The sequence below is a fragment of the Lathyrus oleraceus genome, chromosome 6, assembly GCF_024323335.1.
Source record: "Lathyrus oleraceus cultivar Zhongwan6 chromosome 6, CAAS_Psat_ZW6_1.0, whole genome shotgun sequence".
Classification (NCBI taxonomy): domain Eukaryota; kingdom Viridiplantae; phylum Streptophyta; class Magnoliopsida; order Fabales; family Fabaceae; genus Lathyrus; species Lathyrus oleraceus.
In genome coordinates this window covers 132,040,281-132,065,337 of record NC_066584.1, presented here as the reverse complement: position 1 = coordinate 132,065,337, position 25,057 = coordinate 132,040,281, and positions in this window count along the sequence as shown.

Genomic DNA, 25,057 nt, shown 5'->3' with positions numbered 1-25,057 from the left:
GCAAATGTTAATATGATGGAAGGGGAAGCAAAATCCGTCAAAGATACGTTGAAGCTGAAGACTTCGTTGTCGGATATCAAGGGCTACTTGTTGAAGGCCGATGTTTTCCCCGGCTGTGGGAAGGGTTGTTTGGATTGTGCTACTCAGAGTGGAGGTTGTTTGAAGCTGCAGCAGGGTATCCAAGTCTTGCTCGACAAAGGTATCCTCCAGGTTGAAGATTTGTCTGTCCAAGAGTCTGCGGAAGGGGTTGAGGAAGAAGTGTTTGAAGATGCTACTGATGAATTCGCAGATGTTGTTCCTACTGATTCTATAATCCATGATGGTGTATTTACTTTTTCCAATGTGGTTGATTCTGATGTAATTGAACTTGATTCCGATGTTTCGGATGCTTGCATTTTAATGAATGAGATTTCAGAATATGACTATGATGTTGCTACTATCACCATTTTCTACCCAACTAATCAGATAAATGTACCAGAAGCGCAATCGATGCCACCAGCGCGACCGTCCACTATGACTATCACAAACCCTGGTCCTCTACCTTTCACCAGTGAAAGGGCCATTCCTTAGCATTATGGGGGGAGTGTGTACACGCACGATCATGGGGTAGAACGACCACTGAAGGTAGAAGAGGGTCAGAAGACTGAACTTGAAGTTGAAGGTCCCGCAGTGGACAATGTTGGTGGAATCGGGCGATTCACCAGGAGTGGTAGACTGTTCTCACCACCCGTTACCCAAACTGATAGTGCGGATGCTGCGGCGAAAGCCAAAGGCAAGCAAGTCGTGAATGAGGGTGCCTCTACACCCCAGGCTGGTTCTGAGTCCACTTTCGCGAAGGATGTGGACAAGCTCTTGAGGATCATAAAGAAAAGTGACTACAAGGTAGTCGATTAGTTGATTCATACTCCGTCCAAGATATCCATTCTCTCACTCCTATTGTGTCCGGAGGCGCACAGGGAGGCACTGCTGAAAGTCCTAAATGCTGCATATCTGCCTCAGGAGATCTCAGTGAACCAACTGGAAGGAATCGTTGCAAATGTTCATGCAAGCAACGGGTTGGGTTTTACTAATTCTGACTTAACACCAGTTGGACGCAACCATAACAAGGCTTTGCACATCTCGGTAGAAGGCAGAGACACCGTGTTATCACATGTTCTGGTGGAGTCAAGTTCCTCTCTCAATGTGCTACCCAAGAGAGCCCTGTCAAGGTTAGAAGTAGAGGGTTTGGTCCTGAAGCCTTCAAATCTTATTGTGAGAGCCTTTGATGGTTCTAAGAGGTCGGTGTTCGGAGAGGTAGAATTGCCAATTCTGATTGGATCACAAACCTTCAACACCGTCTTCTATGTGATGGATATCAGTCCTTCCTATAGTTGCCTGCTGGGTCATTTTTGGATCCACAATGCTGGGGCAGTCTCTTCAACTTTACATCAGAAGATTAAATTCCCAGTCAATGGAAGGATTATCACCGTCTGTGGTGAGGAGGATATTCTGGTCAGTAACCTGTCTACATTCAAGTATGTAGAGGTAGAAGGTAAATTTCATGAGACCCTATGCCAGGCCTTTGAGGCAGTTCAGATCAAGGATGCAGCTCCATGGGAAAAGTTAAAGTGGGTGCCTCTATCTCATCCTTCAAGCAGGCACTGGCCTTGGTGGGTTCGGGTGTTGCCCCCGGTTGGGGACATCTGTTGGTGTTACCAATGAAAGAAGACAAGTTCGGGATTGGGTATCAGCCAATTCTGACTTCTACAACTTCAACACTTCAGACTCGTCAGGGGCCGATTACTTTCTCCAGTGCTGGTATCATTCAGTATGGCTAGATCTCTGCGGTCAACGATGAAGATGGGGATAGTGATTGTGACATTGATAACTGGGTGCGTCCGAGGATCCCGGGTGAAGTCATCCTCAATTGGTCTTCTGAAGAGATTGTCCAAGTCACTTTTCCGGAGGAGTAATTTTTCTTATTTATTCATGCATATCCAAGTCTTACGTTCCGCCTAGGGCGTAATGACTCATTGTAGGGCTCATCTATGTGGATACCTGCATTTTTTATCATAAATAAAGGACGTCTTTTTGCATTCAAATATTTTGTTCACTGTCTTTCTATTTTTGCAGTTTTCAAAAATAAAAAAAAGTACATATTTGGCAATGTTTTGTTTAGTTGTCACTTCTTGTTCACACTCATAAGCATATACCATCACTCATGCAGATGCACGTCACCGGATCCTATTGATAACGGTTCTGCTATGGCTCGCTTCGACTTTGAAAATCCAATCTTTCAAGCTGAAGAAGAGGGTGATGAAGACTGTGAACTCCCTGAAGAACTTACCAGGTTATTAAAATAGGAGGAAAGGGTCATTCAACCGCAACAAGAGTCTGTTGAAGTGATTAATCTCGGCACCGGGGACGCCAAGAGAGAAATCAAGATAGGGGTTGCTTTGGAAGATAATGTGAAGAAAGGGCTGATTGAATTGCTGCAAGAATATGTTGACATCTTCGCTTGGTCTTATCAGGACATGCCAGGGCTTGACACAAATATTGTGGTACACCGTTTTCCTCTAAAAGAAGGTTGTCCTCCGGTCAAGCAGAAGCTCAGAAGAACAAGACCAGGGATGGCTGTCAAGATAAAGGAAGAAGTGCAAAAACAGTTGGATGCAGGGTTTCTAGCAATTACCAATTATCCGCCATGGGTTGCAAATATCGTTCCAGTACCTAAGAAGGATGGAAAGGTACGGATGTGTGTTGACTACCGGGATCTGAACAGAGCTAGTCCTAAAGATGATTTCCCATTACCTCACATCGACGTTCTGGTGGATAACACAACTCAGTTCTCGGTATTCTCCTTCATGGATGGCTTTTCTGGCTATAATCAAATTAAGATGGCACCAGAAGAAATGGAGAAGACAACATTCATAACCCCATGGGGCACCTTCTACTACAAGGTGATGTCGTTTGGTCTGAACAAACGCTGGGGCAACATATCAACGAGCGATGGTGACTCTTTTCCATGATATGATTCATCATGAAATCGAGGTTTATGTTGATGATATGATTGCCAAATCTCAGACGGAAGAAGAACATTTGGTGAATTTGCAGAAATTGTTTGAGCATTTGAGAAAATTCAAGCTGAGGCTTAATTCGAAAAAGTGTACTTTTGGGGTGAGATCTGGAAAATTACTGGGTTTTATTGTTAGTGAAAAAGGGATTGAGGTGGATCCGGCCAAAGTGAAAGCGATACAGGAAATGCCTGAGCCAAGAACAGAGAAACAAGTTCGTGGTTTCTTAGGGAGGTTGAACTACATTGCAAGGTTCATCTCTCACCTAACAGCCACGTGCGAGCCAATATTCAAATTGCTGAGAAAAGATCAGGCTATCAGGTGGAATGATGATTTCCAAAGGGCTTTCGAGAAGATAAAAGAGTATTTGCAGAATCCTCCTATCCTTATGCCTCCGGTCCCAGGGAGACCGCTGATTATGTATTTGGCAGTACTAGATAATTCCATGGGTTGTGTTCTCGGTCAACACGTCAAGACAGGTAGGAAAGAGCATGCCATCTACTACCTGAGTAAGAAATTCATAGATTACGAGTCGAGATACTCGATGCTTGAAAAGACGTGTTGTGCACTTGCATGGGCTGCTAAGCAATTGAGACAATACATGTTGTCTCACACAACCTTATTGATCTCCAAGATGGATCTAGTCAAATACATATTCGAGAAGCCAGCTCTCACCGGAAGGGTTGCTCGTTGGCAAATGGTACTGACAGAGTACGATATCCAGTATACATCCCAGAAAGCCATCAAAGGGTGTATTCTGTCAGATTATCTTGCTCAGCAGCCGATTGATGATTATGAGTCGATGAAGTTTGATTTTCCAGATGAAGACATCATGTTCCTTAAGATGAAAGACTGTGAAGAGCCAGTTGTTGAGGAGGGACCTGATCCAGACGAAAAGTGGACTTTGTTGTTTGATGGGTCTGTCAATGCCAGAGGAAGTGGAATTGGCGCTGTCATTACTACTCCGAAAGGTGCCCACGTGCCTTTCACCGCTCGTCTGACTTTTGAGTGCACAAATAATGAAGCTGAGTATGAAGCCTGTATCTTGGGTATTGAGCAAGCCATTGATTTGAGAATCAAGACTCTGGACATCTTTAGAGATTCAGCTCTAGTGATCAATCAAGTGAATGGTGATTGGAACACCCTCCAGCCCAATCTGGTCCCTTACAGATATTACACGAGAAGACTATTGACTTTCTTCACAACAGTAAAGCTGTATCATATACCTCGTGATGAGAACCAGATGGCAGATGCTCTTGCCACTCTATCCTCCATGATCAACGTGATTCGGTGGAACCACGCTCCCAGGATCGATGTGATGCGCCTCGACAGGGCCGCGTATGTGTTTGCGCTGAACTGGTAGTTGACGGCAAGCCCTGGTATCACGAAATCAAGCGCTTTCTGGAGAATCAAGAGTACCCTACAGAGGCATCCAACAATGATAGAAAGACTTTGAGAAGATTGGCAGGCAGTTTCTTCTTGAACAAAGACGATGTGCTGTATAAGAGGAACTTCGACATGGTTTTGCTCAGATGCATGGGTAGACACGAAGCAGACATGTTAATGCAGGAAGTTCATGAAGGCTCCTTCGGTACTCATGCCGGCGGACATGCAATGGCTAAGAAATTGTTGAGAGCGGGATATTACTGGATGACCATGGAATCTGATTGTTTCAAATATGCTCGGAAGTGTCATAAATGCCAGATTTATGCTGATAAGGTACATGTGCCGCCAAATCCTTTGAATGTGATGTCTTCGCCGTGGCCTTTTTCTATGTGGGGCATCGATATGATTGGAAAGATTGAGCCGACCGCCTCCAATGGGCATCGCTTCATCCTTGTTGCCATAGACTATTTCACCAAGTGGGTCGAAGCAGCATCGTTCGCGAATGTCACCAGACATGTGGTTGCCCGTTTCATTAAGAAAGAAATCATTTGTCGCTATGGGATTCCCGAAAGAACCATTACTAATAATGGTTCTAATCTCAACAACAAAATGATGAAGGAGTTGTGCTAGAACTTCAACATTCAGCATCACAATTCTTCCCCTTACCGCCCTAAGATGAACGGTGCTGTTGAGGCGGCAAATAAGAACATAAAGAAGATTGTGCAGAAGATGGTCGTTACATACAAAGATTGGCATGAGATGCTACCCTTCGCCTTGCATGGGTACCGTACTTCTGTACGTACATCGACCGGGCCAACCCCTTACTCCCTTGTGTATTGTATTGAAGCAGTCCTACCTGTTGAAGTGGAGATTCCTTCTCTAAAAGTCCAGTTGGATGTCAAGTTAGACGAAGCTGAATGGATTCAGACAAGGTTCAATGAGTTGAGTCTTATCGAAGAGAAGCGAATGACAGTCATTTGTCATGGGCAGTTGTATCAGAGTCGGATGAAGAGAGCCTTTGATTAGAAAGTGCGTCCTCGATGCTTCCAGGTCGGAGATTTGGTGTTGAAAAGGATCCTTCCTCCTCAGACAGATCACAGGGGCAAGTGGACTCCTAACTATGATAGACCGTATTGTTGGTGTAAGCCCTAGAGGCCAATAATTTTGGTACTTGTATCGAATTATTTAAAGGCATTTTCTTTATTATGGTTGATTAATAAAGTCCCTGGAATAGATAGTCCGTTTAATGTATTAAGTGTGACTTAATCATGAGAACACATTAAACATAAGTACACTATTCTTAAAGTATCCGTAGTCGAGCTTTAGTGTGAAGTGGGATAACATTAAAGCATTAAGACTATTATGTTTGTAGACTGATGATCACATCTCATAGATCATGGATAAAGAGTTATCAAGTCTTAAACATAGGTATCAATATTAGGAGTAATATTTATACCGGATTGACCCGCTATGAGAATACTATATAGAAAGTTATGCAAAGTGTCATAAGTTATTCTCATGGTGATAATAGTGTATATCATTCTTCGACCTGAAACCACTATGGATCCTAGATGTAGAGTCGAGTGCTTTATTGCTGATCCAACATTGTCCGTAACTGGATAACCATAAAGACAGTTGATGGGTACTCCACAAAGCATGCTGAGGGACATGAGTGTCCTAGATGGAATTTGCCCATCCTGCGTAACAGGATAAATGTCTATGGGTCCAATATTGAACTGGACAAGGATGACACGGTCTATACCTTGTGTTCAATATAGACATAAGGGCAAAGGGGTAATTATACACATAATTATTATCACAGGAGGTTTTGTCAGATCACATGACATTTTCGTGACTTGGGTAGCAGTGATGTGTTGCTAGATACCGCTCACTGTTTATTATGTTAAATGCGTGATTCAATAGAATTGCCAACGTCGCGAAAACCTATAGGGTCACACACAAAGGACGGATTGATGAGAGATAGAGTAACTAAGGAACACCGTAAGGTACGGTGCACTTAAGTGGGAGACGAAATATGGTAAGGTACCAAATACTTAAGTGATTTTGGGCATATTATAAGATATGGGCCAAAATACACTTAAGTAGGCTTTTTAGCTTGAAGCCCACACAAATGGTTCTATAAATAGAACCCCTTGGGTAGAAGCATTGTCACTCCACTCCACTCAGACTGAAATTCAAGTAGAGACTTGGAATTTTGTTTCCCTCTTTCTCTCACTCAAAGCCTTTATTCATAACAGCTAGCACTGCGATTGAAGGAATCCGTTCGTGTGGACTGAGTAGAGACGTTGTCATCGTTCAACGTTCGTGATCGCCCCGTGGATCTGTATCAAAGGTTTTGATCATTATCAGAGATCTGCACCAAAGGTTTGAATCGCCACAAGAGGTAACGATTCTATCACTGATCATGCCCATTTGTAAGGATCACTAAATGGAGAAATTTATAAATTCCGCTGCGCCTTGGATGGCTATTCTCCTGCAGTGGTATCAGAGCCACTTACGAAACCATGAATCTGATATTTGTTTTTGTTCTGTAATAATATGATTAAAGACAGAATGAATCAAAGGTTAAATTGAGATCGATCAAGTTACATATATGTGATATATGTAATCCTGATGCAAAATACATTATATATGATATAGTGTTCTCGTTTCGTTCATTCAAACCCTCAGTGATTGTTTTCTTTTTAGCGATCAATGGTCGTTTGCTTCTTGATCCGACATTAGTATGGTGAATCAATGATGTGTTGATCAATCATACTGAATTAACAATCGAGATGTGTTTGACGGTCTGAAATTGGTGCATCAGGGTTAGTGACGGCACAAGGGTTGTGTTGTCAGAGAGTTATGCGGTTGGGGTTTGACTGCACAAGAGTTGTGCGTTCTAAACACTTTTCCGAACAATGTTAACCGGTTAACGCGTATGGTTAACCGGTTAACGAGAAACTGAATACAGCCTTCTAAACATTTTTGGAACAGTGTTAACCGGTTAACGCATATGGTTAACCGGTTAACGGAATGCGAAATAAAATATTTGAGATTTTCAAACAGTGTTAACCGGTTAACGCATTTGGTTAACCGGTTAACGCAAGGCGGAAAACAGTTTTCCAAGACATTTTCAAACAGTGTTAACCGGTTAACGCATATGGTTAACCGGTTAACGCAACGCAGAAAAGAATTTTCTAAAAGTTTTCAAACAGTGTTAACCGGTTAACGCATATGGTTAACCGGTTAACGCAAGGAAAAATTCACCCGTTCGGCTAGAAAAAGTGCTTTGAAGTATCAAGTGTTGATACGAAAAACGACGTCAATTTTAAATAAATTGTTCATTAAAATTTTCGAGCAGGGGCGCTGCCCCTTCGACCCTGCAAGGGGCAGCGGACCCCCGGCTAACTCTGCGTAGTGTGATCGATCGTCGAAATTTAATTTGATTTTAATTAATTAAAGGAATTAATAATAATAATAAAGTCTTTATTATTGTCTTATGGTGATCGGTTATGGCCTTAGTTTTCCTTTATTCTGCTTTGGATTTTAAAGTACGACCTGCGTGTCGTGCCTCTCTCTTAATCTCCCAAATGTAACTTCTTTTCTCATCTCACTCCCTCGTATGTAAAACGAGTTTCTTTCATGTAATGTAATGATATGAAGAAACCAAAGAAGTCAGTGCCAAAGGAGGACAACCTTGAAGATCTTGCTTGGAGAAGCTTAGATCGTTGTTAGGTTAGCTTAGGTTCTCTCATTGGCTTAGGAGAACAATTGCGCTAGGGGCCATAACTTTTTCATTTTGTTTGTATGTATGTTGATGCATGTGAATGTATGTTGATGCATGTGAGAGACGGTTTATATGATAAACAAGCCGGTGAGATCAGAAAAATTGCAATTCCCTCAAATTAAATATTAAGTTTATGCTTTCCAAGTTTTAACACTCATCAAGACTAGTTATGGATAATGTAGGTTTCGCCTACGCGAGGTGCATGATCTATATATTAGTAAGGTGCGATGGGATAATTGTAATATCCAACTGTTAAAACAATGGGTCAAACTTAACTAAACAAATTATGAGAATATTATATATGTTTGCTTTCCAAGTTTTAGTACTCATCAAGACTGGTATCGAATAATGTAGGTTTCGCCTACGCGAGGTGCATGTTTTGTATTAGTTAAGGTGCGATGGGATAATTGTAATATCCAACTGCTAAAACGATGAGTCAAACTTGATTATAATTTTCTTATATATTGTTAGAAGCAAGAGTTGGGAATAATCCATATGATGGATTGGAATAAGGAGTTATTCACCCAATTGAAATTTTCGAGAGTTGTATGAGATACAATTGGAAGGAGTTCCTACCTAAATAACCTAGTTTTGTGTAATCCGCCTACGCGGACTTAGAACGAAGTGAAATATGGATCTCGACCCACTAGAAAATCTTCCAACGGGATTTTCCGAATCAAATGATGAGGGTCATTTGTTTTGAGTAAAATAGTGGGAGCATGTTTAATTAAAGGCCTAATTGAATATGTCAATGATACTTATATTTTCATTAATCCTTGTGTAGATTACCATGACAGCAAACACCTCTAACAACATCTTGCGATCAATCCTTGATAAGGAAAAATTGTCTGGGACAAATTTTCTGGATTGGCACCGAAACCTGAGGATTGTCCTCAAACATGATAAAAAGCTGTATGTCTTGGAGACACCTGTTCCTGAAGAGGAACCTACTAGTTCTGCACCTAAGGCAGAAAGAGATGCTTATAAGAAGCATGTCGATGATGCCAATGAAACTGCTTGTCTCATGCTGGCTACCATGAACTTAGAATTGCAAAAGCAACATGAGAGCATGTCAGCATTTGATATGATCGAACACCTGAAGTTGCTCTATCAAAAGCAAGCAAGGCATGAGAGGTTTGAAGTTTCAAAAGCCCTTTTTCAAAGCAAGTTAGCTGAGGGAGCCCCTGTAGGTCCCTATGTACTCAAGATGATTGAGTATGTGGAAAACCTTGAGAGATTGGGTTTTCCCCTCGAAAAGGAACTTGCAACTGATTTGATCTTGCAATCGTTGCCAGAGAGTTTCAGTCAATTTGTCCTAAATTTCAATATGATTGATATGGACAAATCTCTTCCTGAACTGCTCGCCATGTTAAGAACTGCCGAGCAGAATATGAAGTCAAAAGGGAAGTCCATTCTGATGATCGGAAATGGAAAGAGACAGAACAAAAGGCCCACTAAGCAGAGTGATAAGGGGAAGGGAAAGGAAGTTGCCAATCCCAGACCCACTGCTGCTTTGAAGCCTAGTGGAGGCATAACAAAAGAAGGCACCTGCTTCCATTGCGGTAAGACCGGACACTGGAAGAGGAACTGCCCAAAGTACCTGGAAGATAAGAAGAATGGAGTAGAGACTTCAACTTCAGGTATTTTTGTTATTAAATTATCTACTTCTGCATCATGGGTATTAGATACTGGATGCGGTTCTCACATTTGTACAAATGTGCAGGAACTAAAAAGGAGTAGAGATTTGGCAAAAGGTGAAGTCGACCTACGAGTTGGCTATGGAGCAAAGGTTGTTGCTTTAGCCGTAGGAACTTTTGTATTGACTTTACCTAGTGGTTTAATAATTCAGTTAGAGAACTGTTATTATGTACCTGCAATTAGCAGGAATATTATTTCCATTTCTTGTTTGGACAAGTTTGGTTTTTCATTTATAATAAAGAACAATTGTTGCTCAATTTATTTGATGATATATTCTATGCTACTGCACAAATAAACAATGGACTATATGTCCTTGATCTTGAAATGCCTATTAATAACATTAATACAAAAGGGTGAAACCAAACGAGTTAAAACCAACTAGGTAAGAATATTAAAACTCTTCGATCAGATCGAAGTGATGAGTATTTAATCCTAGAGTTTGATGACCATCTGAAAGAGTGTGGGATCCTATCCCAACTTACTCCTCCTAGAACATCCCAATGGAAGGGTGTATTTGAGAGAAGAAATCGAACCCTGTTGGACATGGTCCGATCCATGATGAGTCACACCAATCTTCCAAACTCCTTTTGAGGACATACACCATTGACATCAGCTTACACACTTAACCGTGTTCCATCCAAAAGGTTGAAAAGACACCATATGAGATATGAAGTGGTAAGAGACCACATATGTCTTACATGAAGATTTGGGTTGCGAAGTTGATGTAAAACGACAAATTTCAACTAAGCTTAAGCCCAAATCTGACCAATGCTTATTTGTGGGGGTATCCTAAAGAAACAAGAGGATATTACTTCTACAATCCTTCGGAGGGCAAAGTGTTTGTCGCTCGAACTGGAGTTTTCCTAGAAAAGGATTTTAATTCCAAAGGAACCAGTGGGAGGAAAGTAGAGCTTGAAGAAATTCAAGAATCACAAAGCATCGATACACCTATGGAGGAATTAGAGCAGGAAACACAAGTAGTTGTGTAAGAGCAACCTGCTTAAGTAGAACAAGACCAACAAAGGTCAGGAAGGATACGTCACCTACCTGAGATATATGGATATCTGATCAAGGTGATGTATTACTCATGGATCAAGATGAGCCTGTGACCTACTCATGGAATCTTCGCCTTGATGAAACAGTAAAACTGTATGGATTCATCAAGAACGAAGATGAGCCTTGTGTCTACAAGAAGGTTAGTGGGAACATGATCGTATTCCTGGTATTATATGTAGATGACATATTACTCATTGGAATTGATATCCCTACCCTGCAACAAGTAAAGTCTTGGTTGGGGAAATGCTTTTCTATGAAGGACCTGAGTGAAGCAGCCTATCAGAATCTATAGAGATAAATCATGAAATGCTTGGCCTAAGTCAGAGTACATAGACAAAGTGTTGGGACGCTTTAATATGAATGATTCCAATCTGGTTATGTGTTTTGCTTAAATGGTGGCACTGTGAGCTTGAAAAGTTCAACGCAAGATGCAGTTGCTGATTCTACAATTGAGGCCGAGTATATTGTTGCCTTAAGTGCAGCAAAGGAAGCTGTTTGGATCAATAAACTTGGCATAGTCCCTAGCATTATGGATCCCATTGGTCTCTATTATGATAACAATGGTGTTATCGCACAAGCTAAGGAGCCTAAATCTCACCAACGATCCAAACACATACTTAGACGTTGTGTGAAAATATGTAAAGTACCTACACTTGACAATGTTGCTAACCCACTGAAAAAGCCTCTTGCGCAACAGAAGCATGATGGCCATACTAGATCAATGGGCATACGGGGTATGCCTGATTGGCTTTAGTGCTAGTGGGAGATTGTTGGTGTAAGCCCTAGAGGCCAATACTTTTGGTACTTGTATCGAATTATTTAAAGGCATTTTCTTTATTATGGTTGATTAATAAAGTCCCTGGAATAGATAGTCCGTTTAATGTATTAAGTGTGACTTAATCATGAGAACACATTAAACATAAGGACATTAGTCTTAAAGTATCCGTAGTCGAGCTTTAGTGTGAAGTGGGATAACATTAAAGCATTAAGACTATTATGTTTGTAGACTGATGGTCACATCTCATGGATCATGGATAAAGAGTTATCAAGTCTTAAACATAGGTATGAATATTAGGAGTAATATTTATATCGGATTGACCCGCTATGAGAATACTATATAGAAAGTTATGCAAAGTGTCATAAGTTATTCTCATGGTGATAATAGTGTATACCACTCTTCGACCTGAAACCACTATGGATCCTAGATGTAGAGTCGAGTGCTTTATTGCTGTTCCAACGTTGTCCGTAACTGGATAACCATAAAGACAATTGATGGGTACTCCACAAAGCATGCCGAGGGACATGAGTGTCCTAGATGGAATTTGCCCATCCTGCGTAACAGGATAAATGTCTATGGGCCCAATATTGAATTGGACAAGGATGACACGGTCTATACCTTGTGTTCAATATAGACATAAGGGCAAAGGGGTAATTATACACATAATTATTATCACAGGAGGTTTTGTCAGATCACATGACATTTTCGTGACTTGGGTAGCAGTTATGTGTTGCTAGATACCGCTCACTGTTTATTATGTTAAATGCGTGATTTAATAGAATTGTCAACGCCGCGAAAACCTATAGGGTCACACACAAAGGACGGATTGATGAGAGATAGAGTAACTAAGGAACACCGTAAGGTACGGTGCACTTAAGTGGGAGACGAAATATGGTAAGGTACCAAATACTTAAGTGATTTTGGGCATATTATAAGATATGGGCCAAAATACACTTAAGTGGGCTTTTTAGCTTGAAGCCCACACAAGTGGTTCTATAAATAGAACCCCTTGGGTAGAAGCATTGTCACTCCACTCCACTCAGACTGAAATTCAAGTAGAGACTTGGAATTTTGTTTCCCTCTTTCTCTCACTCAAAGCCTTCATTCATAACAGCTAGCACTGCGATTGAAGGAATCCGTTCGTGTGGACTGAGTAGAGACGTTGTCATCGTTCAACGTTCGTGATCGCCCCGTGGGTCTGTATCAAAGGTTTTGATCATTATCAGAGATCTGCACCAAAGGTTTGAATCGCCACAAGAGGTAACGATTCTATCACTGATCATGCCCATTCGTAAGGATCACTAAATGGAGAAATTTATAAATTCCGTTGCGCCTTGGATGGCTATTCTCCTACACGTATATTGTCACCAAGGTTTTTGATGGTGGGGCCTTAATGCTTGCAACTATGGATGGTGAAAACTTCACTTCCCCTGTGAACTCAGACGCAGTTAAAAAATACTTCGCATAAAATAGACCCGCTGAACAGTAAAAAGAATAGTCAAGACAAAAATGGGCATCCGACGAACCAAGAAAATGAAAAGGTTCGGGCAAAAATTACGGATTAAAAATGAAAATATCGTTCACCTGGTAAGTTGAAAACCTAAAAAGGCAACTTAGGCAAAAATGGGTATCCCGATGGATTGAAAACCCGAAAAGGGCGATCCAGGCAAAAGTTAGGGATTAAACGAATGACTGCGTTCTGAGTAGTTCTGAATCTCATCTCGTGTCAAAGACTGGAAACTTTTGAGGGATAGGAAACAGTCCAATCACTCTTTTCAGAAAGCTGATCATCTGGAGGATCTTGAAGACGAGCAAGTCATAGCAGAATTGGAACCCAATAGAAATCCATTTCACATTGCCATTAGATTAATTTCTGTTTTTATCTTTTGTGCGATTACCTCTTTCCAGGGATTGCTTCCTGATGTAAATGCCTATTCAGAGGCCATTCAATCAATAAAATCATGTTATTCAGTATATCTCTATTTTCATTTTCATTTTACTGTTTTGTTTGCAAAAATGACGTCCGAATTTTTGATAAACATTGCATCATGAAACATAAGAGCTTTACAGGTACATGCTTAATAAACATTTAAAATTGCTGTAAATGTTAAGTACTTTAGATCGTCTATTCAGAACAGGTACCCTCGGGGCATTTCCTTTAAGTTCCCAGCCGATGATCGCGAATGTTTTTCCCAACAGTCGAAGTTGGTATCTTATCCCTGCAGAGCTGATCAGAGCATTGGATTCTCCGATCCCCAGCAGGCTCTCACTGTTGTACCTCCCCCAAGCGGTTGTTTCATAATATACACTCCCCAGTAGAGTTGACACTGCCAGACTATATATTCCCAACGGAGTTGACAGTGCCAGACTGTATCTTCCCAGCAGAAGCGGCTGCTCCTCAGGGTTCGATGCCTGATCGATGATCTCGACGCCAGATCCATGGTCTCTTTCCTTGAAGCAGAATCTCGGTACCGTATCAGTGTTTGCTTCCCTTGCTAAGTCGTCTCTCTCGCAAATTATGGTTGCCATAACCACTATCGCTTTCCCCAACAGCAGGTTTTCAGTGCCGTTCTCTCCTCAGTCAGAGCCTCAGTATTTTGTTATTTGCCAGAACACCGTGTGGAGGGTTATTTCCCCACAGAGTTCTTTGCACTGTGCATCTCCAACAGCCTTGCCAGGGTCTAGAAGATGGTGACCATTTCCCCAGCAGATTCCCTTGCCTCGGCTTGGCATTCTACCCAGCATTTCGCATCACTGCATGTAGAATCATATTGCATTGCATCCTCCCAAGTCGCATAGCATTTCCATTTTCATGGAGCATTACGCCATTGAAAAATTCAAACATACGCATGTAAGCATAAAACATTCTCGGTGTCCCAAGTGATAAGCCAGAAGTTGTTTCCAGTACTTAGACTGAAGATTGTTCATGACTTACCTTTATTATCCCCAGCAAGTGTCATTGGCCCATGCGCTGCCTCTATTATCTTTCCCTATTTCTGCCGATGCTGACAGGCATGAAGTTTCCGGTATTCAGACCGAAGTGGCGTTCAGGCCAGTTTTCCAATGTTCAGATCGAAGAAGTTTCCGACGTTCAGGTCGATGCAGCTTGCAGCATTCAGGCCAGTTTTCTGATGTTCGGATCGAAGAAGTTTCCGACATTCAGGTCGATGCAACTTGTGGCATTCAGGCCAGTTTCCGGTATTCAGACCGAAGTGGCATTCAGGCTAGTTTCCGGTATTCAGACCGAAGTGGCGTTCAGGCCAGTTTTCCGATGTTCAGATCGAAGAAGTTTCCGACGTTCAGGTCGATGCAACTTGTGGCGTTCCGGCCAGTTTTCTGATGTTCAGATCGAAGAAGTTTCCGACATTCAGGTCGATGCAACTTGTGGCATTCAGGCCAATTTTCTGATATTCAGATCGAAGTGGCATTCAAGCCAATTTTTCGATATTCAGATCGAAGTGGTGTTCAGGCCAGTTTTCCGATGTTCAGATCGAAGAAGTTTCTGACATTCAGGTCGACGCAACTTGTGGCATTCAGGCCAGTTTCTCGGTGTTCAGACCAATATTAATAATCTCATATCTTCTGATGTTCAGATCGAAGTCATTTCCAGTATTCAGACTGGTGAGCGGCATTCTGGCCATGGTTATTTCTGTGTTACCATTTATTTTGGTATCCAGGTTAACATTCTTTTTCGGTATTCAGACTGACTCTCACCGTACCAGACGTATTCTTCTTTCAATACCACCTCTTTGCCGATTCTGACAGGCATTGTTACTTCACTTCACTTCAGTGCAAATTTTCGGGCTTTTATTGTATTCAATCCCTTGATACCTCGAAAGTGCGAAAGCCGCTGCTATCTTCTTTTCGGGTCTCCAATTGATTGAATAGGGGCAACTGTAATACCTCAAAATTTGCCCCCCTCATTCATGCATTCATTTTTAGGTCATTTAACATTTCATATTACATTGCATCATATCAATCAGAATCGGATCCAAGAAGCTTGAATATCATCGAAGACACTTTGTGGGTCCTATCTGGGTGATAAATCAACACAAGGGAATGGCTTGAGATACTTCCAACATGTTCAAATGGGGTCTATTCATCATTCAAAACGTTAATCTTGAAGGAGCAAAAGTTTGTTCATGAGTTGTCATGCTCGCTAGGCGAGTAGAATGGGCCGCCTAGCGAGTCCTAAGAAAAGCCACCAGAATCACCTACGCTCAGAGGAATTTCTTGAACTGTCATGCTCGCTAGGCGAAGCCCACGCGTTTTGAAAATTGAAAAAAAAAAGAAAAAAAAAGAAAAAAAAATGTAACAGAAAAATCTTGGACTTGGACCTCTCTCATTTGAGCCCACAAAGCCACGAAAATCAGGTTATAAATTCTAAAAAAAATTCAGTGAAAAAACCCTAGAGAGATTCTAACTAATTCAGAGCAACCTCCAGAGACTGAAGGGAACTCATCTGCAAAGAACCAATTCCCTCTCATATAAACCCTAAGATTGTTCTGCAAAGCCAACGATGCAATTCAATTTCAATCGATCCTCCCCAATCAGGTATGCCTTATTTCCATTACTTTATACTTTCAACCTGAAATTTCTGAATGTATGAGGTATTATGGGTGAATTTGGAAGAGTGGGTATCGTTAGGTTTTGCATGTGGGCACATGTTTTAGTATGTATGTCATGTCTTGATGTGTGGATCCTTGCCCCCTGACTTTGAATTTTGATACCCTTTTGATGCATGTGTTTGCTAAGTTTTGCACCCCATCTTGAAACTCTAACATGTTTGTTGAGTTTTTTGTGAGGGCTCACGTAACTCCTGAAAGGATAGCTTGCTTGGCATTCCATTTTATTTGTGGGATACCATTTGGAGATTTATTCCGATTACCTGTATTGACTTGCTTTCTTTGATGGTGCCAGCTCGAGAGATCTCTGAGTTTCTTATTTCTTTAGCTGTTATTACTTCGGATCTTTATCCGTGTGGTAGATCTCTTGATCCCTTTATCTTTCCCGCATTTTACCGCTTTCTTAGCTGGAAGACCTCAATAGGAGGCAATTTTTTCTTTTGTTTGTTTACTTTTGTGCCCAAAGACCTCCAAAAGGAGGCACTAGTGCTAAAGACCTCCACAAAGAGGAAATTGACGGATAAAAGGGATTAGTAATCAATCCCCCGTTATTCATTGTGTCGTTCTTTATGCTCGCACTATGTGCTGATGCTTCAGAACAAAAGCCCAAGATATTTTGTCCGGTCAATCAGTGGAGAGGGTTCCACCTTTCTGAATCCCCACTTTTTGTCATGAGCTCACCCTGTCCAGGGTTAAGAGCTATGAGGTCTTATCCTCATTACCCTTCTGATCTGCTCACCCTGATGTTCAGTGTCAGTGGTTCAGAGCCCATTTGATTACCTATTCCATGGCTTGTTTGTCGAGGTTGATATGACCCCTCTTGACTAAAGCCCTACCCGTGTAGGTTTGAGCCCCCTTGGTGGCATTTTTCTTTATGCATGTTTGTTTTGTATGGTGTGATCGTCTCCCCATAGGATTGCTAGGCTTCGTATAGTCTCTCGTTTGCATGTCAATTAAGGTAGCACTGTTCCTTCGTCTAGGACTTCCTTTTTTGCATGAGCATTCCTAAAACCCAAACAAACTCATTGATTTTTCTTCTCCTAAGAACACGTTAACTCCTTCTACTACAGGCGAGTAAGTCTCCAAAGGTCGAGCATCCGGTAGATTGCGTAGTAACGTCGTTCATCTAAAAAACACAACCCTTAACCCGTAGTTAGCCAAACTACGGCTTGCTCTGATTCTCATTCCCGATGAGATACGTAGGCATAAGACGCAATGTCTTAGCGAGCACACTCCTCTTTAACCCATAGGTAGCCGAGCTACGAAGACTCTGATTCTCATATTCAGATGAGATACGTATGCAGTGGATGCGACATCCGTGCGAGTCATTTTCTTTTGACCCCTTTTTAGTAAATAGTACATTAGATAAACCCACGCCCTTTAGACAAGAACAACGAGAGTGGATCCCGTAGAGTACTACAGATGCGTAGGGGTGCTAATACCTTCCCTTCTCATAATCGACTCCCGAACCCAAGATTTGGTTGCAAGACCTTGTCTTTTCCTTTCCGTTTTCCAGGTTTACTTCGAACGTTTCCTTTCCCTCCTTTGGGATAAATAACGCACGGTGGCGACTCTTCTGTCTTTTCTTTCTCGCCGGTTGTTTTTTGGCATCTCCTTTTTCAGGTTGCGACAATCACCAAGCACCACTTGATTGTATCATACTTTGTACTTTTATCAATTTTACTAACCAAAATACCAAAAATATGTCTTTGTATAAACTAACTCTTTTGTAGGTAGAGCACATGCTCACCTTTGATCTATCAAGCTCACATCTAGGGTGTAAGACCCTCAGTGCAAGGAGTTCAGTCAAGAATTGGTTTACTATGGCTCTAAGCATCATATATGAGTCCCCATGATCTTCACATAGTATTTTGATCAAGAAATCATCAAGATTTTGGAGTTGGTTTGCCTTGGAAACCCTGATTCATCTGGGTATCTTGTGTAACTTCTTCAACAAGCTTCTTCAAAAATTGATCAAATATTTCAAGGGATATTTAAAATTTCATCATCTTATGCATATATGATACTCCATGAGTCCCAAAAGTCAATATAATATCAATCTAGGAAGTTGGTTCATGGTGGTTGACCAGAGGAATTCATGTGATCAAAACTGGGGTTCCCTAGACCCTATCTCCTATAATTTATGGTGAAAGACTATAGGTCATTTTATCTAAACCCTAATTGGGAGGTCAACTTCCCAAGGCCATAACTTGATAAATATTTATGATATGAAATATATTCAAGTTTCACAATAAAATTCAAGATGTCTACTTCAAATTTGATGTTTGGAGGAAGAGGAAATTCAACTTTTAAATGAATGTGATATGGGGATACATTATTGGTCATTTTGGACCAAGCCATTGAACACGTGATTTTCCTCAACTTAAAAAATGCATAAATCCTTCATGCTAAATCCAAATAAGGTCAAATTTATGACCATTTTGAAGAACTTTGAGAGAGTTACAACTTTGATGAAGGAACATTTTTCATTTGAAGCTCATATAAAAAGTTAGTCAAGGTGGAATAAGTGAACATATGGCTTGACACTTAGAAAAGTTTTTGACATGTTTGATTTTCCCAACTTCCACCTTAAAATTCATCATGATCCAAGCTTCAAATGAAAAAGTTTTCAACATGAAATTTGATCCTCTTGATCTAACCTTTCCAAAAAGTCCAATTTCATCTAATTTGGACAAAGTATGAGTGACTTGCGCATGGCTTGAACTTGGATCACCATTTGGCATGATTGAACTTGCATTCTTCATACACAATTGCATGGCTTACCAATGTGACTTCAGCAATGTTTATACTCATTTTTAGATCTGAAGAGATGATTACATGGGCCTATCACACACCCATGCATCCATGCAATGTACATTGCTATTTTTGGAACTTAATTTCAAGTGTGTAAATAACAATCATTTGGCCTATAAATAAGAGTCCTTCATGCTTAGAATTAAGGACCCTGTGTGCCAGCTTTGAATCCCTAGCTCCAAACCCTCTCATTGAAAGGATAACCTTGAGAATTTCCATTAGAAATTGAGTTTGAATCTCCACTGTTTTGAGATTCAAATCTCCAAGAGTCCTATGCCTTTTGTTGATTCAATTCCATTCCATTAAGTGTCCAGATCAAGATCAAGAGCAATTGGAAGCAAGACCGTGTTCATACAAACCTGCATTGAAGGTAATTTTCAGAATTTTTCATCTCTTCGATTCTCACTCGATTCTCCATAAATCTTCTTGATCTTTGGTTGTATGAAGTCCTACAAATGTAGGCAACACGATTGAGTTTCTTTGAGGTCAAATCGAAGCAACTCAAATCATGATCCTAAAATTTCAACTCCCTGTATCTCTCAATATAATGACAGCCAAAACTGCTAAGAAGGCTACTGCTGTAGGCCCCTCAAAGTCTTGGAGTAAAGTGGAGGTGAAGAGAGAAAAGTAAGGGAAAGTTCTAACTCAGATGAAGATGTTGAAGAAGATGTCCCTGACATCTCTCCTATCAAGAGGACAACTATTAGAAAATCCCCTGTTAAAGTTGTTGTTGTACACTTGGATAATATTTCCTTCAATCTTGAAGATGGAGCAACAAAATTGAAGTTTGTAATCCAAAGGAGAGTGGCTGTGGAAAGAGAACTGGGCAAGGATGTTGTGGAGGTGAAAGAGGTCATAGACCTGATTAAATCTGTTGGATTAATGAAAACTGTTATTGGGTTATCTCAGTATTTTGAAGGTCTGGTTAAAGAATTTATGGTGAACATCCCTGAGGACATTGTTGATAAAAACAAGAGTTTTGTAAGGTGTTTGTTAGAGGGAAGTGTATCAATTTTTCTCCAACTGTGATTAATAAGTTCCTAGGAAGAGGAATAGAAGGTGCTTGTGAAATAGAAGCCACAGACAATGAGGTCTGTAGGGAAATAACTGCTAGACAGGTCAAGGAGTGGCTTAGCAAGAAGCATCTCCCTGCTGGAAAGCTAACTATGAAATATGCTATCTTGCACAAGATAGGGTCAGCAAATTGGGTACCAACCAATCACATCTGTACAATCTTAAATGCTCTTGGAAGGTTCATATTTGTTGTTGGAACCAAGTTGAAGTTTGATTATGGTAGGTTCATGCTTGAATAAATTGTCAAACATGCTTCTACAAATGCAGTAAAGTTGCCCATAGCTTTTCCCTCAATAATTTGTGGGATCATCCTGAGTCAGCAACCTGGAATCCTGAGCACAAATGATCTTCCTAGTAGAAGGAAACCCCCTATATCAGTTCATTACAAATTATTTAAAGGCAGTCATGTCAATGACATTGTCATGACATCTGTTGTGAAGAAGATAGCCTCAAAAGGTGGTTTGATTGTTGAATTGAAAGAAACTTGTAAGGAATTGGAGATTGGGATAAGGATAGCTAAATCCAGGAAAGAAGCTTTGGAGGTTCTGATTGATAGCTTGGAGCAAGCTGATAGAGATAATGTTGGACAGGCCAAGGAAACAGAAGTCCAAACCTCTAGTGAGAGGTCTGAATCTCAAGATGAATCAAGTGGCAATTCTAGTTCTGAAGCTGATGAAGATGCAAGCTTCTCTGACTGAGTTTTGTTGAAGATTGTTCCCCACTTTTTGGATGATGTGCTGTTCTGGATATTCTGATGGTTTTTTTGGCAGTCATGTCTTGATGCCTTGATGTATTTTTTGGGTTCTTTTTTATTTCTCTGGATTTTTATCTCAACTTGTATAGTTGTGTTTGTTTGTGGTTCTATAACACCTAACAATATGTTTTGACATTCTGTGTGACATTCTGTTTGACTAATAGACATTTATTTTGTCTCATTGGTCTCTTTGGTCTCTTTTGGCTATAAAGGGGGAGAAGTAGCTAAAGGAGTTATAGCTAAAGTAGCTATGCTATAAACAAGTGACAGAAGTACCTATGCTAATGATGTTTTGTGTAGTACAGGTGATGTTAAAGGTGATGTCAGATGGGGAGGTGGATGTTACAGGTGTTGTTGAAGGAGATGTCTGTGTTGAGCAGACTGAGGGGGAGAAGAAGGACTTGTGTGTCTAATATGTGTTTGCTAGTTGCTGTTTTAGCTAGTAAATGTGTGTTTATTACTTCTGCTGATAAACTGCTGATGTGTTTTTTTACTCTTGTGAACAAATGGTCTGATGTATGTTTTAGCCAAAATTTGCCAAAGGGGGAGTTTGTTGGTTCTATGTGTTGGCAGCAATTTTGGTAAAACCTAGAGTGTTCATAAGTTGTCATAAATGTTGTCTTGACATAAGATAACATGTACCTGCAGGGTGTTTAAAATGTGAATGTGCAGGATTTTACTGAGATGTCAGACCCGATGTCATGACATCTGTATACAGAATATTCAGTCTGAATGTTATGTATTGTGTGATTGCGTTTTTTATGCTAATCTCTGTGTCATTGATGAGATGATTGAACGCGCCATTCAATCAGTAATTACAACCATATTGACTTATTTTCCAATGAGATATTATCAGCTGTCATGAGAAGATATGAATGGAAAATAGTTTTAGGGTTTTATGATGTCCAAGCCCAGCCAAACACTTCTATAAAAAAGGGCATGGAATACCTGGTTTTATAAACAAGAAATAACGAACGAAATATTGAGAGAGAATAAGGGTTTTAGTCTTGTGTGGTCGTTGTAACACCCCAAAATTTGCCCTCCTCATTCATGCATTCATTTTTAGGTCATTTAACATTTCACATTGCATTTCATCATTATCAATCAGAATTAGATACATTGCATTTCATCATGTCAATCGGGATTAGCTCCAAGAAGCTTGAACATCATCCACGACACTTTGTGGGTTCTATTTAGATGATCAGTCAACACAAGGGAAAGACTTGAGTTACTTCCAACAGGTTCAAATGGGGTCTATTCGTCAGTCAAAACGTTAATCTTGAAGGAGCAAAAGTTTGTTCATGAGCCGTCATGCTCGCTAGGCGAGCAGAATGGGTTGCCTAGCGAGTCCCAAGAAAAGCCACCAGAATCACCTACGCTCAGAGGAATTTCTTGAACTGTCATGCTCGCTAGGCGAAACCCACGTGTTTTGAAAAAAAAAACGAAAAACGAAAAGAAAAAAAAACGAAAAAACGAAAAACGAAAAAAAAAAGAAAAAAAGAAAAAAAAGAAAAAAAGAAAAAAATAAATAAATAAAAGAAAAATCTTGGACTTGGACCTCTCTCTTTTGAGCCCACAGGTCCATAAAAATCAGGTTATAAATTCAGAGTTTCAGTGAAACAAAAGGGCATTTTATTCCTATTACCCTGGCTGGGAAAAAGATAGTGAGAGAAGAGCTAACAGAATTCAGAGCAACCTCCAGAGGCTGAAGGGAACTCATCGGCAAAGAACCAATTCGATCTCATATAAACCCTCAGATTGCTTTGCAAACCCAACCGGGAAATTCAATTTCATTCGATCTCTCCAGTCAGGTTTGCCTTATTCCCATTATTTTATGCTTTTAATTTGAATGCTCTGAATGTATGAGGTATTATGGGTGAATTTGATACCCTTTTGATGCATGTGTTTGACAAGAGGTTTAGGCCTCCTACACTTGGTTGCTTTTTGTGAGCTCTTTTTATGAATTTTAATGGCATGATTCATGTGACTCTATTATTTGGTGCAACTCTTGATTACCCTATCTTGTTTCTCTAACCTGTTTGTTGAGTTTTTTTGTGAGGGCTCACATGACTCTTGCAGAGCTGGCTTGCCTGGTGTTCCACTTTATTTGTGGGATACCACTTGGAGGTTTATTCCGATTAAGTGTACTGACTCGCTTTCTTTGATGGTGCTTGCTTGGGAGATCTCTGGGTTTCTTATTTCTTTATTTGTTGTTGCTTCGGATCTTTATCCGTGTGGTAGATCTCTTAACCCCCTTTATCTTTCCCGCATTTTACTACTTGTTTGCCTAAAGACCTCCGAAGAGGCAATTGACGGATAAAAGGGATTAATACTCAATCCCCCGTTATTCAGTGTGTCGTTCTTTAAGATCACACTACGTGCCGATGCTTCAGAACAAAAGCCCAAGATCTTTTGTCCGGTCAATCCGTGGAGAGGGTTCCACCTTTCTGAACCCCAACTTTTTGTCATGAGCTCACCCTGTCCAGGGTTAAGAGCTATGAGATCTTATCCTCATTACCCCTTTTGCATGAGCGCCCCTAAAACACAAACAAACTCATTGATTTTTCTTCTCCTAAGAACACATTTACTCCTTCTACTACAGGCCTGTAAGTCTCCAAAGGTCGAGCATCCGGTAGATTGCATAGTAACGTCGTTCATCCTAAAACTGAACCCGTAGTTAGCCGAACTACGGCTTGCTCTGATTCTCATTCTAGATGAGATACGTAGGCATAAGACGCGATGTCTTAGCGAGCACACTCCTCTTTAACCCATAGGTCAGCCGAGCTACGAAGACTCTAATTCTCATATTCAGATGCGATACGTATGCAGTGGATGCATCCGTGCGAGTCATTTTCTCTTGACCCCTCTTTTAGTAAATAGTACATTAGATAAACCCACACCCTTTAGACAAGAACAACAAAAGTGGATCCCGTAGAGTACTACGGATGCGTAGGGGTGCTAATACCTTCCCTTCGCATAACCGACTCCCGAACCCAAGATTTGGTTGCTTGACCTTGTCTTTTCCTTTCCTTTTTCCAGGTTTACTTCGAGCGTTTCCTTTCCCTCCTTTGGGATGAATAACGCACGGTGGTGACTCTTCTGTCATTTTCTTTCTCGCCGGTTGTTTTTTCGCATCTCCTTTTTCAGGTTGCGACAGCTGGCGACTCTACTGGGGACCCTGTTTCCCTAAGCGAGTCCCTCCTAGCTTTTGTAGGTTGTTTGTTTATTGAGTGTTCATGCTTTTGTACAGTTGTTTATTTACCTGCTTTATCTTATTGCATTGTGTACGTATGATTGCTATATCTGCTGGTTCTGTTTGTTGGGATGGGATGTTCTATGAAAGATAAGCCCATTACCCAGGCTTGAGTGTACACACAGGTTTTAGAGTGGATAGTCATGAGGCTTGCATAGCGTGTTGCTATGTTAAGTCGTTCACGAAGACCCACACCCAGACGAGGTTTCTTTTGGATGTATTTTGTCCTACGGGTGTTCCGTAACGACATGATGTTCGTCTAGAAATCGTCGACTCTGGTGACCATTTCCCGAGAACTCAGTCGAGGCCTCTCCTCCGAGACGTGATTATGTTAGCTCTGGTGGGCGCATTCTCGCTGATCAATCCGAGGATCCCGAGACTGGGAACTTGCTATTAGGATGTCCTGTTGAGGGGAGTCAGCGGAGGTCCTTTTATCCCATAATAATGCCAAACCTTCAGTGCTAAACGTATTATTCTGACCGAAGGGCTGAAGTTGACGAACTTCTGTTCTTAGAACCTACCAGTAAGGGGCGGGCGAAATTCAGGAAACCTTAACCTTCAACCCACCCAGTTTTCTGGAGCAGAGCTTTGATCTTGTATTATATTCTTCAGTGGGGTTTCTCTTCAGATAGTGCAACCTGGCGGATGTTCAAACGGATCCAGCAATCCTGATTCCCATGCCACTGCATTGCATAACCTCATTTGCATATTTTCATCCAACGTCTCATGCTTATTCATTTGCAGGGTATTCCCTTCCAAAGGGGGGTGCTTTAAAA